Below are 14,885 nucleotides of genomic sequence, written 5' to 3'. Positions count from 1 at the left end.
GGAAGAAGGAGCCCCAAGAGAAGAGGGCAGAGGAGGCAACTGCAAGACAACTGGGGAGGGAAAAAGGATAAGCTGCCTGTGAAGTAGATAATTGGGCCTTTTCCTGTTTGTCGCTTTTGGGGGAGAAGGGGTGGGGAAACGGGGAGGGCCAAGGAATGGAGCAGGGGAGCCGAGAGCTGATAAGCGATCTTGTGTAGCGTGTTCAGCCCACAGCCGTCAAACTTGTGGCTGCCAGTTACCTCAGCTCCCAAACGCTGAAACTGGGAGAAAAACGAATCTCTAAACCCCCGGACATTGATCTCTCCCTGCTGGGCCTAAAGTCACTTTTAGATCTATACAGGAGGAAACTCGGTTCCCCAGAGAAGGGAACCTGGGAGCCCCTCTGGACACCCCATCATCCCAAGTTAGAGCTGAAGGCAGCGAGCGGGGAGGGGCCGCGCCACACCACCCGAGGCCCGAGATTCTCCTCTGGGGTCTGGGTACCCAATGCCCAGGCGGATGGTCCCTTGGTCCCCCAAGGCTCCTGGGAAGCGTCGCTTGGTGGAAGGAAATAACTCAATTCTTAAAACCCCTGTCGACGGGCGCAGGGAGTTCTACCAAGGCCTTTCGCCTCCGGAGGAGGGGAAGCCCAGCGGGACACTGGGGTTCCTGGGGCCTGAGGTGCGCGACTGGGCCCCAAGGCGGGAAGCCGGCCTAGGAGGGGTGGGAAGGCGGCCAGGACAGAGGCAGGGGCTCCGGCGGGCGCAGGTCCGTGCTGGCGCCTGGCCCGGCCTCCGCCCCGCGCGCGGGCCTCCTGCTCGCTCCCGCCGCGCCCGCCCGCGGCCACTCACCCGGCCCCGGGGCCGGTCCGGGCGGGGACGCACGCAAACAAGGATGCTTCTATTTACTCGCCTCTGCCTGTGGATTTCTAAGACATTCAGCAGGCACAATCATTAAACTAATTTGTATTTGATTGTTTGGGCGGACGGAGGGTAGTTTTATTGCGCTAAGCATTCAAGCAGGCACGCATCGCTGATTACCAGTATACATTAAATAAAGTTGTTTGTACACATTGTCTTACCACATATAGGCAGAGGCTTATTATTCTAATTACTCTAATTAGTGCATTGAAATGTTTTCTACTTGATTTGAGGAGACAGTGATTAGTTCTATTACTTCTTTTAACTCGTATTTTATGGAAAACTGTTGGTGCATGTTCAAATTACTTTATTTGCCCCTGGAATATAACGCTGACCCAAACGCAGTGAACTGCATGGCCCTTGCGGGGCCCCAACTTTGATGTGAGCCTCGGCTTGGAAGAGGCGTCTGTTATGTATTATTTCCCTCCCACCCGCGCGGCCGCGTCTCGTAGAGCTGGGTCCGCCGCCCCCACCCCATCCTGAGTCCCAGATGCGCGCCCCGCACTGACCAAGTCCGAGCAGACGCGGGTCCGAAACCTGCTCGGACGCCGCTTCGCTGGCCCGCTGCCTCGTTAGTTGCCCAGGTGCGATTACTTTTAAGAGACGTCCTGAAGCATATTTCCCGTGAATCTGTTTCTTGAGCTTTAATGTTACTATTAATTGATAAGATCAGCTCATCAAACATACTATTTCGATAGGGAATTGTAATTAAAACCTTAATCCTGTTTGAGACTTTTTTTCCCTTTAAATTCCTTTTTCTTATGGAAGGGGTGCAAAGTTCACTATAAAAAGTATTATAACAGGGAGATTAATTCGTTATCTAAATAACAATCTTTGCTATTGATCCAACGCACTTTCCGCCACCTTTTGTTGGTCAGGGAGGCCCTTAAAAAGAAGAATATGACAAAGCAGAAGATTCGGAGCGAGCCCCACAGACTCCGATCCACTTGGCCAAGCGAGGGGGGGTCCGCGGCCCTCCCCACTTAACTACAATCCGAGGACGCTCCCGAGGTGAGTCTTGGGTGGCTCCCGTGATGCCACTGGGAAAAGCCCAGCCGGAGCCCCAGGCCTGAGACCGGGGCCTCCTGCGTGCTCCTCTCCCCTGGCAGAAGGAGATCTGCTCAGTTTCTAGGTAAATATTCCACCGGCTCTGCTTTTACTGTTAATATTTAAACTCGGATTATCCCATCTCCAAATGCGCGTTCCTAACCTTTGCCGGTGGCGGGGATGTAATAAACCCTGGCGGGGCTGGGGCGTTCAGTCTACCCGGGTTGCGGCGGCAGCCTCCCGCCTCCTGCCCTCACCCCGCCCCCGCCGGCCCCCGCCCTGCGCCCCCAGCCGCCTGCAGCGATAGCCGCGCGGGAATGAAATCAGCGCCTCCCGACAGCTGACGGCTGAGCATCCCGGCGCTCGGGGGCTGGGGTGGCCGCCCTTTATCACCGCCAAGGAGTCCTCGGGGGGCTGCAGATGGAGTTGGGCAACCCCGCGGCGTCCCGGAGGAGAAAGGGACCGGCTTCTCCGAGGCGGCAGCCCCCAAATGGGGGGTGGGGGGCTGGGAGGAGGAGAGGTTGGGCGGAGTAGCTGGTGTGATAGTGGAGAGAGGAGCCTCTCCAAATCTATAGCCCCTCCTCGCACGTCCCCTTTAAAAGTGGTCGTGGCCTCTGTTTGAGAAGAAACCCAAGAAGTCCTGAAGCGAAGGGGTGCGTCGCTGCTCCTTGGTCAGCTCAGTGGTCCGAGATCTTTTCTAAGAGCTTCCCCCAACTCACACCCTCCTTCCTTCCTTCCTTCTAACAAAGTCTTTTTGCCTCCACGCACAGACTTGTTATGTAACAAAGTCTCCCAGGCGAGTTTAACTGGAGAATAAAGGACACCCCAGCCCCACCCCTCCTTTCCCTTCCCTCCTTCCTCCCCTCTTTCTTCCCCCGGTGCATCTGTTCTCCAGGACGTCTGTCCTCGCACCCAAGAAGACCGCAGGCCTTAGCCGAGTAGAACTTTGGCGCCCCACAGTGGCACCGGCTCAGAATTACTTTGAATTTTACAGCCTCCTAAATCTATTCAAATGTTTTGTTGAAGATCCAATTCTCCTTCCCTATCCTCCTCCTTTGCCTCCTCTGTCTATATTCCTTCCCTGAGTTCCTTCTAACCAAACACTTGTGAAGGTGACTCTATGCATCTGACTTACTCAAAAGTTTCTAAACATCCAGTTCTAGAAAGTAAGTATTGATAGTTTGTATACCACTTAGTTCCTAAGTAGGGGTTTGAAAAACTATCTGCAAAGACCATACATTCAACACCAGAAAAATTCCCAAAGAAAGATAAAAGACCAGGTCCCCCAGTCCTTGGTTCCTGCATGTTTGGACTGGGGTGGGCAAGTCTTCAGTCTCTCACAGAAGCCCCAGATTTTCAGGGCCATCAAAGACCAGAAAGCCAGGCTAAACAAAATGGTTAACAGCAGGAGAAAGGGAGCCCAGTGAATGCTATTTCAATTCAGGTTTCACTTGTGATTTCTTCCTGTCTAGTAAGTTTGTTCAGTTTTAGGGTTCAAAAGAGAGTTTCCATATTTCACTTGAATAGAGACCCATCCATGAAAGAACTTTCCAGAATAGGGAAAACATCTCCTCCTCCCCGAAACACCTAACCAGAGATACCAGCTCAGCATTTGGAGCTGAACTTTGCTTCCTTCAGAGCCCACAGTATTAGTTCCTCTCTGACTGTGTAGGCATGTTCATCATGGATGGTGATTTTCCTCTCTGCCTTCTCCCAAGTAACATGACAAGAGGCAAAAGAGGAAATCAAGGCCTGGCGGCACTGATGGAGCTGGAACTGGGCCTGCAGTCAGAACACCTGCATTTGTGCACCAGCTGTGCACTTCTGTATGAGCAGCCTGAGGGGAGTCAGTGGACACTTCTGAATCTCAGTTTCTTCCTGTGCAGAATGTGGTTAATACCACTTCTTTCTTTCCAACAGGATTTAAGTAAGGCTCAAATGAAAGAATGTCCATGAATGCGTATAAAAGTGCAACCCTAATGGAAAGGGCTACTGTTGCCAACTCCAGTGGAGCCTCTGGCTGTGACCATCCAACAAGAAAAGTTTTTCACTTAAAAATAACGATGCAGTCTTATGTCTACCAGTGTGGGGAAAGAGAAATTCATGGCCATCTCAGTTGCATTATCCAGAAAAGGCATCACCAATTCTGGTTAGCTTTAAAACTGGGCTGCTGCTGCACTCGATTTTTTGTATTTAGGATATTCAGGCTCTTCATGTTCAGTCACTCAATCGTGTCTGACTCTCCGTGGTCCCATGGACTGTAGCCTGCCAGGCTCCTCTGTCCATGAAATTTTACAGGCAAGAATACTGGAGTGGATTGCCACTTCCTACTCCAGGGGATCTTCCCCACCAAGGGATGGAACCCATGTCTCCTGCATTGGCAGGTGGATTCTTGATCACCAAGCCACAGACCCTCCCTGGTAGCTATAACCCTCAAGAGGACCTCTGGCACCACATATTAGTAACCACAACAATTTTAGCCGCACCCTGATGGCAGGCCTAGCCCAGGACGCCTGCAAACTACTCAATATCTTTAACATCTTACAACCTCTTCACATTTATTGCGTCCTTTTCTGGGTGTCATTTATAGCAGCCCGCATTAGTCAGGAAGGGAATAGTGGGACGGTACACTTAAAGCCAATGGCACACACACAAAGTAGCAGCAGGAACAACAGCACTAACCACCAGCAGCTCATCCTGAATCGATGCAGGCCTCCCACCTGTAGAGAGGTCCAAAGCTTGAGGGCCACATCCAGTCACTAGGCTTGCAAATAAAGACAGTTTGCATCCATCAGGAGCTCTGCGACATTCCGGAGTTGCCCGGAGAGGCTGTGTCGGAAGCCGATCTCCCACTCCGCCGTTCAGGGGGGTCCCATCCGACTCAGAGAGTCCTGCCACCACCCTCAGGTCCCTTCCACCACCTTAGAGAGTAGCCCGGCCAGTCCCTCCCTGTGCCAGCGCCAGAAGGCCCCCGTGGGGCGCGCAGCCGGGTAGGGACAGAGGTTCCCGGTGACGCCGGGCCTCACCAGAGCTGGAATCCCAGGTGAGGGTCGCACCCTGGCAAAGCGGAGTCCGCGCGCCTGTCGCGGCTGGAGACCCGAAGGCGCGGGCTGGGCCCGGCGCCTGAAGTGCAGGCGGGGCGAGGTTCGCCCGAGGCCGCTCAGAGCTGCCCTCCCTCTTCTTGTTGGCAAAGTGGGGCGGACGGGGCTGGGCCAGGGCCAAGTTTTACAAACACTGTCTCCCCAGGAGTTCAAGTGGGGGAGGCAAGAGGCGATCGGTTGGCGGCCCGAGCCGCCACGCGGAAGGGAGCAGCGGGGGGCCCAGCATCCTGCAGCCGGGGACCGGGAGAAGCCGCCCAGCTCAAACGAGGTGGTGTTCCCGCCGGGAAATGACCTGCGCGACCCGCGATCCGCTCCCGGGGGACCCCAGCCGCGCTCCAAGGTCTGTAGCCTAGATGGTTTCCTTCTGAACGCTTGGGGAGCCCTGGGGCTTCCCCGGCCCCTCCGCGCCGGGATGCGGGCGGAGGGTCTGCGGAAGTTGCTGAAAACCCCAGGGGCAGCGCGCCTTGCGGGCGAGGAAGAGAAGAGAAGGCGGAACGGGGAAGTCTCCGGGCGGGAACCAAGGACTGCACACTAGATGAACCGTCACTGTTTGCAAGAAAAACCAAAACACTAGCCCCAAGCCCGCAAGCCTTCTACCAAACGCATGGAGTCCTGAACCAATGTGTGGGCGCTGCTCCCTGAAACAAGGCGTTGCTAATGCCTGGACGTGAAAACACACGCATTTCCAAAAGGACACACCCACGTTTCACCGATTAGGATCCTTAGTTGGAGTAATCAAAGTTGGGAGGGAAAGGTAATTTAGCACTCTTTCTGTTAAAAAAAACAGAGTGCCTTGGCAGATAAAAAGAAAAAAATGGTCCCTCTAGGTAGGAGGAGATGGGCCCAAGGAGAGGAGCGGAAGCAGGAAAAGGAAGTAGCTGGTTTGGTCGCTGGGCCAGAGCACAGGAGGCACCCGGCTTGAGATGGCCGCTAAGGGAGCCTCCTATGGAGTTAATTAGAAGAGGGTCTTGAAGAAGTTTTAATTAGATTCGAAAGGCAATTAAGAGCCATTGTAGAGGGGTGATCGGATGACAGTCACGCTTCAAGAAGGAAGAGAGGCGGGGCAATGCATTGGGTAGGTTGGGGAGAACAGAAAGCAAGGAGGTGAGCTGGGGGGCCTGCCGGAGTCCTGACTCCAAGTAGTCGAAGAAGTCTGCAACAGACAGCAGCTGGTGGAAAGGAGAGAGAGAATGGCCAGGCCATGATCACAGGTGAGGGGGATTAGATGGACAAGGATTGAGAAATAGAAGCGAGGGGAGTTGTAGAAAAACTTTAGTTTCAGATGTGCTAATTTCACTAGTTTCTTCTCTCTCTGTCTCTCTCTTACACACACACATACACACACACACACACACACACACACACACACACATCATGCCATCAGGATAGGTTTCTCAGCAACATTTCCCAATTTATTGAACCTGTCTCTAAGGCAGACCCTAGTAAAATCAACCTAATTTCAATTAGGAAATTTTCATTAAGCACCTACCGTATGTGAGGCTCTTTCCTAAATGGTGTTTCTGTAACTGAGCTGAAGAGAATAGGAAGGAAGAGAAAAGTAACATATATCAGAGGCCACACGGTTTTCATACTTAGTAGGTGGGATCCACAAACTGAGAAACCTTTACAAAAGGACCTCAGCCAGGCTTCCTGTAACTTGCCAGAAGCCTCTGTGAGCCATATCACTTCTTTTTTTCATGTATCTTCTACCATGAATTTCCATCCAAATCTTTATTTGTTTCCAAGGGAGTTAAAGAAAGGAGTCTATTTTAAAGAAACTTGGACATACATTAAACTTTCCTTATTTAACATGTCAAGTCATCTATAGCTAGAGGGGTTAGATTTGAGCATAATATTTGTATACATTTAATACTACTTTCCAATTAAGGTACAGAAACCCCTTTCTCAGATTTCCTAGCTGTCAAAAGATAGGAATGGTATACTGGATGGCTTTTTGTTAGGAGAAACACAGGCAATTTGAGTAGAGGCCAGTGGAATACAAGTGTGTCAACATTCTCGTGATTATAGTATAAAGGAACTGAGACTGCCTGGCTTAAACACCAGAGCACAAACTGCCTTCCACATCATTCATTTCTCTTTCTCTTTTACATGCCACAGATAGTCAACCTACAGTGTTTTTTGTTTGTTTTTTTTTGCCACACCGCGGCTTCTGGGATGGTCTTAGTTTCTAGACCAGGCATTGAACCCCGGGGCCACAGCAGTGAAAGTGCCAAATTCAAACCACTGCAGCACCAGGGAATTCCCTCCTGGCTCTATTTCCTGTTTAAAACTAAGCTGAAAAGAGGACCTTTTTTTATTTTTATTTTTTTTTTCCTTAGGAGCTTCATAAGTGGTATTCAGAAAAGAACTTTTCACCTGAAAATGTTTGTTAGAAATTAATATTTGGAGGATATTGGAAGAAAAATGGGAAACTATTTTCTGCAATAGTTGTCTGAATAAGATGTAGTCCCAATATATCAAGAGAATTAAAGTTTTTGGAGTCCTTTCAAAAGCACTTTTTTTCAGGTGTAGACATACTACTACAAGCCTGGCCCATCCTGTGCAATATTTTATAAAAAATACCACATAATAAACCTCAGGTACAATGAAGTAAACTGGCCAGGCTGTTGGCTCTGAGTTGGAAGATGTATATATGCAATGGAGTCTGTCTGCTTGTCATCACATAATTAATTTGAAAAGAAGACAAAAGGGTTTTATGAAATGATAGTGCATGGGGGCTGCCTTAGCAGCATAATCTGTATAGGGAGGCAACATTTTAGAAACCAATTGTAAAAATACTTCTGAAAGAGTTTCAGGTAGCATAGATCTGAATGCTGTCTTAATCAGATGATAACTATAAAGATAACATTCTTTTTATAATTTTGCAGTGTTTCATATAGAAAGGTCTAGGGAAAATATAACAAATACCTGCACACCTACTACCCCATTTAAGAAATAAAACAATATGTTATTCACCCCTCAGTTATAGCTCCTTAATGGCCTTCTCCTCTCTTTCCTACCAGAGGAACTGCCATCCTGAATATAGTTTTGCCACTTGAATTTTAAAATATTTTTCTAGATATTTTTACACACATAAGTTTATTTTTCATGTTTTAAAACCTTATGTAACTGATATAAAACTTTTGAATAAACCACACTTTATAAAAAATATATTAAATATCTCAAATGCAAAGGCATCTTAGAAATGCTGCTACACTTTTCAGGCTTACATAATGTAAGATATTGGTTCAAAGGCCTGTTTGCTCTTCCAAACCAGTTATATTTTCAAAAATTGAAGTTCTACAAAACAGTAAGAGGCAGAATTAGTGATTACAGTATGTTTTGCCTTTTTCAATAAGAGCAAAACCTATATATATTACAAACTATCTGCTTAGTTGTGTATATAAGCCAAAAAAAACAAAATAGACTAGTAGGTATGTGTTATTTTAAATAACTGTACGTTCTAATACTTGCCCCTTCAGAAACACTTTCCAATAAAAATTACTACTTTTCATTTGGAGTACTTTTATGAATACAACAGGAAGGATTCTGCTGTATGTGTCAAGAGTATTAGGAAATAAAAAGTATCCTAGTTTCTTTCTCCATTATGAATAAAAACAAGAGTGAGGTAGACTGTTTCCAAAGATGGTCACACTAGAGGCCCTATGCAGCACCCCTTTCTGCAATGAGATTTTGCCACTCTTCCTCCTATCAAGTGATAGAGTTATTCTTCTACCACTGTTCCTACCTAAGCTGGGCTAGTCCTCACTTTATTAAGAAGATGCAGCCATAGACCTGACTCTACATGGCTTACAGGCTAATCTTTAAAAGACCTTGTAACTTCTGTTTTTGCACTCTTGGAACCTCTGATGGGAGAGCAGAAGTGAGGTGCCTCAGCCAACAACCTGGCTGAATGCAAGCCCAGCCAATCAGCTAGCTGAAGGTGGCCGTAAGAATGCTCACGAAAGATCAGACCAACTGCCCAAACAATCCGCAGAATCGGGAGAAACAATACATCATTATTCTTTTAAACCAGACATTCTCAGATGGTTACAATGCAGCAATAAACAACTGAAAGAAAGTAATATGAGAATGGGCTTGTACTGGTCAGGCAAATGGACAGGCACATTTGACAGTAAGCTGAAGTCATAAGAAAATGTTCACAAAGGGAAGTCTTACCAGTTCAATGTCACAGTACAATTAAATATTTTAAAATTCTTGGGGCATCATTCCTTCCCAACTCACAGTCCTCTGAGGGATGTCTATGAACTGAAACTACACTAGATGAAATTTTTCACACAACCAACTCATATGACACTGTACTTATTGCTAAGTATGTGTGGGAGCCCTGAACTCCTCTGTTATCAGTATTATTTATACTTACACAGGAGTTTATAATCCAAATACACAAATATATACCAATTTCCAGAACAATAGAAGCAGTAGGTATTATGTGTAAGCTGACTCAATTAAAAATCTTCGTTGGAGGAGAATCCAAAGCTAGGAAGTTTAAGGTAAGAAAATTATTTAGCAGTGTTTTAATAAAATGAGAGGCTTCTCAGGTGGCACAGTGGTAAAGAATCTGCTTGCAATGCAGGAGACACAAGAGACTCAGGTTTGATCTCTGGGTTGGAAAGATCCTGTGGAGTAGGAAATGACAACCCACTCCAGTATTCTTGCCTGGAAAATTCCATGGACAGAGGAGCCTGGCAATGGGATCTGGCAGGAAGTGGGATGGCACTCTATAGAGGGAACAAATGGAAAAGACAAAGAGAACTTGCCCTTTGTAGGAAATGGGTGGGAGGAAGAGTTGTCTATAAGAACATTCTTCAGCATAGTAGGATCTGATGGTTAGGATGCTTCCATTTGCAACTAAACCGAAATTCAATCAAACAGGCTTTTAAAACCCTCAAAATCAAAACAAAACCCGAAAACAAAATAGGGAATTTATTCAATCAGACAACATAACCCTTCTGCAATGACTCAGTCCTGGAGGACAAAAGGCATCAGCAGGACTGATTCTGGCTCATTTCATCTCCTGGCAACTGAATGCATTCTGGTGACCAGAACTGCTGGTCAGAAGATGGTGTAAGTTTGTATTCAGTACAAAAAGGAGCCACAGCTTGAAGAGTTCTACCTGAGGCCCAGAATTAGTTTTATTGCCCATCATTTTAAACAATCTGTGTGTGTGTGTGTACAGGTGTGTGTAAGGAGGGTTGCAATGCTCTGGTCAGTCCTGAGTTCACACACTAACTTCTAAAACCAAAGAATCAGCTGCTTTCTAATCATATGTTCTAAGAGTCCGAGAGTCAAATTTTCCCAAAGAAAATCAGGGTGGTGGTTCAAGAATGGTTAAATTTGGCTTGAACAGGCAAAATAAATAAAATAAAAAATGTCTACTATAATCAATGTACTTTTAATACAGTAACACTTGCATTTTTATCATCTCTTGGTTATGACTTGGAGTAAGTATACTTGGAAAACTCTTTCTCTTCTATCCTGACTTAACAACTTGAAATAGGTTGTATCGATATTTAAGTGAGTTGCAAAAACAAAGGTTATTTATCTCTTAACCTACAGTTTCCCTATTTCTTACTGTAGAGGTAATAGACCTTTCTAGGAAACTACTCTTAGAAGATTAGAAGATTTCATCTAAAAAATGTACTTATTTGAAATTCCACAACATTCTTAACGAAAAAATATTATCTGCATAATTACATTAAATGGCTTCTGGAATACATTACCACTAATGATGCTAATAGAGCTAGCCCAGATGCAAACTATAAAAACATCCATTATCTTTTGTCCTTGAAGGAACTTCAAAAATTGCTTTTTTTCTTGTAGGAAGCCTACCAATGCTGTAGTCTAATTTCTTATATGTTGTTTTGTAACGTGTTCTACACAGCCCTGATAGCTCATAGAAGTTTCTGAAATGATTCTGAAAATATATCTCATAATTTCATATTTTTTTCTGTGGCCCAGTTTTATCTGTAATTGATTTAACATCTGTACTCACCAACATATTTAAATCTAATTTTTATTTCCCTTCCTATCTTGTATTCAGCCTATAGATATTGGCACTATACACAACAAAAACATTTTCTACTATTTTATAAGAAATAAATTGTTACCATTATTGGTAATACATAAAGTTTCAAATGTATTTCATTGTGCATCAGTGTTCTATTAATTTATAGAATTTACAAATATCTTTAGTGATAAAGAAATATATATGCTGGATCTCAAGTTTATAAAAGAACAAATGTCCTACAAAAATGATGTTCATTAAAAACGAAGTAAAGGTGTTGTAAAGTAGGCAAGAGCATGATGATACAAATTATATGTAATGGAAACTTCTGCTAGCTTTGAGTGGTCATATGACATGTCATTGATACTATACAATGTTTTGAATATAGTTATTAAAATGTCTTTATTTTCTTGTATATAGGTCATAACCTTTTTTTGGATTAGTCAGTGTTCTCTGGAGAAAGGATATATGTGTAGGTAGATACGTATGCATGTACATGGGGTTAACAGATGGCTCAGATGGTAAAGAATCCACCTGCAATGCAGAAGACTCAGGTTCTATCCCTGGGTCGGAAAGATCCCCTGGAGAAGGGCATGGCAACCCATTCCAGTATTCTTGCCTAGAGAATCCCACGGACAGAGGAGCCTTGCAGGCTACAGTTCATGGGTGGTGCAGTCGGACATGACTGAGCAACTAACACTTTCACTTGTACTTCATGCATGTACATATGTTTACACAGTATTATAAGGAATTGGGTCATGGATTATGGATGCTGGTGAGTCCAGAATCTGTAGGGTGGACTGGTAGACTGGATACTCATGAGAACCAGTGTTTTAGTTCAAGTCCAAAGGCAGTCTGCTAGAGAAAGAGGAAGAGCCAGTGCTGCTGATGAAGTCTGAGGCAGTATGCTTGAGAAATTCTCTCTTGCTTGGAAGAGGCTAAGCTTTTTGTTCTATTCAGACCTTTAGTTGATTGTATAAGGCCCACCTACATTAGAAAGGCATTATGCTTTACTTGAAATACATTGATTTAAATGTTAATCTCACCCAAACACGAAGAGTACATCCAGAATAATGTTTGACCCAAAAATCTGGGCATTCCATAGTGCCAAGTTGACATGTAAAATTAACCATCACAAATGCACTTTTGGTCAACTTGGTATCCATACATAACTCCTGAAACCATGAGTTGTGTCCGACTCTTGTGACCCCATGAACTGTAGCCCACTAGGCTCCTCTGTCCATGGGATTTTCCAGGCAAGAATACTGGATTGGGTTGCCATTTACTTCTCCAGAGGATCTTCCTGACCCAGGGATCAAACCCAGGTCTCCTGCATTGCAGGTGGATTCTTTATCACTTAGTCACCTGGGAAGCCCCTATTAAAGACAATAAGAAGGTCACAATTCTGCCTAACATGGTACAACTGTACCTTGTTGTATACAAGGTTGTCTGCGTACAACCAAAAATGCACTAGCCCTTTCCCCAGAAGAGGATACAGGGTCCTTAGATGTTTACTCTCCTTGATATCCTGTAACTTAAATACTATGGTGGAAAGTTAACAATACTTAAATATCCTGATATAAAGATAATATATCTTATACTGCCTGATAAGGAGATCGAATAAGGAACAACCAAGCTATTTGCTATATAAATACACACAGAGACATATTCATAGCAAAATAAGGAGGAAATATGGCAATCTTAGTCCTTGTTTCTCTAACTGGTCACGTGGTCCTGGCTGGTATTCATAACTGCTTTCTTCCACTACCCAGTCCGTGTTCTCTTTGCTTTTGGCAAGCATCTCTGCTGGTTCTGGTTCTCTACCTGGTGAGGTGACCCAAACCTTAATACCTGACAGTACACTAGCACATAGGGAATATCTAGGCATCAGACCAGGCAGTAAGCGACAAGCAGGAAAGTCAGGTGAGGACAGGGAAAATGCCCAAAGAAGCAGACTATTTTAATGTGTTTTAATCTTATTCTACTAAAAGTGCTGTAAACATTTCAACAACTACTTTTTTCCTTCAGTTTTCTAAGTGCTTTAGACCTATTGTTTGAATAATCTCATTTCTCTCCCAATCAGCTTATTTTTATGGTACAAAAACCTCTACCAGTATATGTGCTGGTTTTAGAGGCCATGTATCGGAGGATGCTGAGGAATAAATTATCCTCTTGTTTTTTAATCAAGATGTTTTCTAGTTTTCAAAGGAAATCCTGAATGCTATTACCCATTCATGTACTATCGCATATATGTTTCATATGAAGGTAAGTGTGCGGTTTTATGGGAATGTAAATCTCATGCCTCTCACCAACACTGAATTCATAGTTGAAGTTTCATATTTCAATTAAGTAATTAAAACTTGTTGAAATGAAAAATCAACTTTAAATTGCCACCATTCAAAATAAAGTATCATGCATAATTAAACAATAGACTAGAAAAAGATGGAAAGTAGAGAGTTTGCAAAAGAGATGATAAATCTGAAAGTAATAAATTAAAATGACTCAAAATAGATGAGACATTAAGAGAAAATATAACTGCCTTTTAAAACATTGCCTATTTTATAAAACTTGGATCTTAATAGCTGTGCCTTTTACTAGAGACAGGCTAAGCTGTGGATCATCTCCAAAATTTTTTTCAACAAATATTTACTGAGTACCTACTATGTTTCAGGTATTATTCTAAACCCTGAAGACTGGGCTGTGAACAAAGCACTCTTAGTGCTTATCAAGCTAAAAATGGTAGGGGATAAATATAAATCAATCCACAGTTTGTCAAATAGTCATGATGGATGGAAGAGCCCATATTATTTTATTTTGGATTATCAATAAGGGTCTGATTTTTGTAGGCAATATTTGAGCAGAGATATAAGTAAAGTCAGAACTGGCATGGAGAAGATATATTGGGAAGAGCATTTCATCAAAGAGCAAGATGTTGAGGGCGGGGGGGAGGCCATTGAGGAGCTAAGATCCGATAGAATACAGGCTTTGGCTGTTATTCTGGAGAATTTTAAGCAGAGAAATGACACGAGTACAAGTTACAAGAAGTATATGGATGTCGAGATTAGACTGAAAGGAAGCAAGGGAAGAACCAGAGGACTGGACGTAATAATCCAGCAGTAGTACTAATTTTGTAGTATTCAATATTTCATTTTGTGGTACTATTTATCCTGAGATGGATCTGCCCTGTATGCATTTCGACAAGGCTAATACTAATCAAAGCACTTTTACTTCAAAGGAATATTAAGATATTTTGGTTTCCACATCTCTAAAACTTATATATGAACATAATTGTACTACTTACAGAGGTCCCATACACTAAATGTGATAACAGAAAAACTAAATTCCCAAAGACAAAATACAAAAACCAAATAATGAATGTATAATTGAGAAGCGTGGTATTAACTAATCTTAAATTCTTATGCTAAGTATATAGTATCCCAGTATGTGGGTTTGTAAAAAATTATTATTTCCGAAATAATTTATAGGATTTGTACTGCTTAGACTAGTTTGGACACCTGGGATGCTTTCTAAAAATATTGTTTTCTAGATTCTATCTAGTCTCAAAGTCTCCAGGGGTTTGAGGACTGGAAATTTACATTTTAAACAAGTTTCCAGATGATTCTTATATACAGTGATGTTTAAACCAGCAAATCTCAGAGTAACAGAAGAGTAGTAGTTTAAATATTAAGATAAAAGCAAGTAGGACTGTATTCTATTACTTTATTTCAAATCTGTTTTTTAATTGGGCACAAGATGAATAAAAGAAAATTAAAATCCCATTCAGTTCACTTCAGTCACTCAGTCGTGTCC

Source organism: Bos grunniens, chromosome 9 (genome assembly GCF_055505025.1).
Source record: "Bos grunniens cultivar Pamir isolate PY7600 chromosome 9, Bosgru_T2T1.0, whole genome shotgun sequence".
NCBI classification, from domain to species: domain Eukaryota; kingdom Metazoa; phylum Chordata; class Mammalia; order Artiodactyla; family Bovidae; genus Bos; species Bos grunniens.
This window is presented reverse-complemented; position numbering follows the sequence as displayed.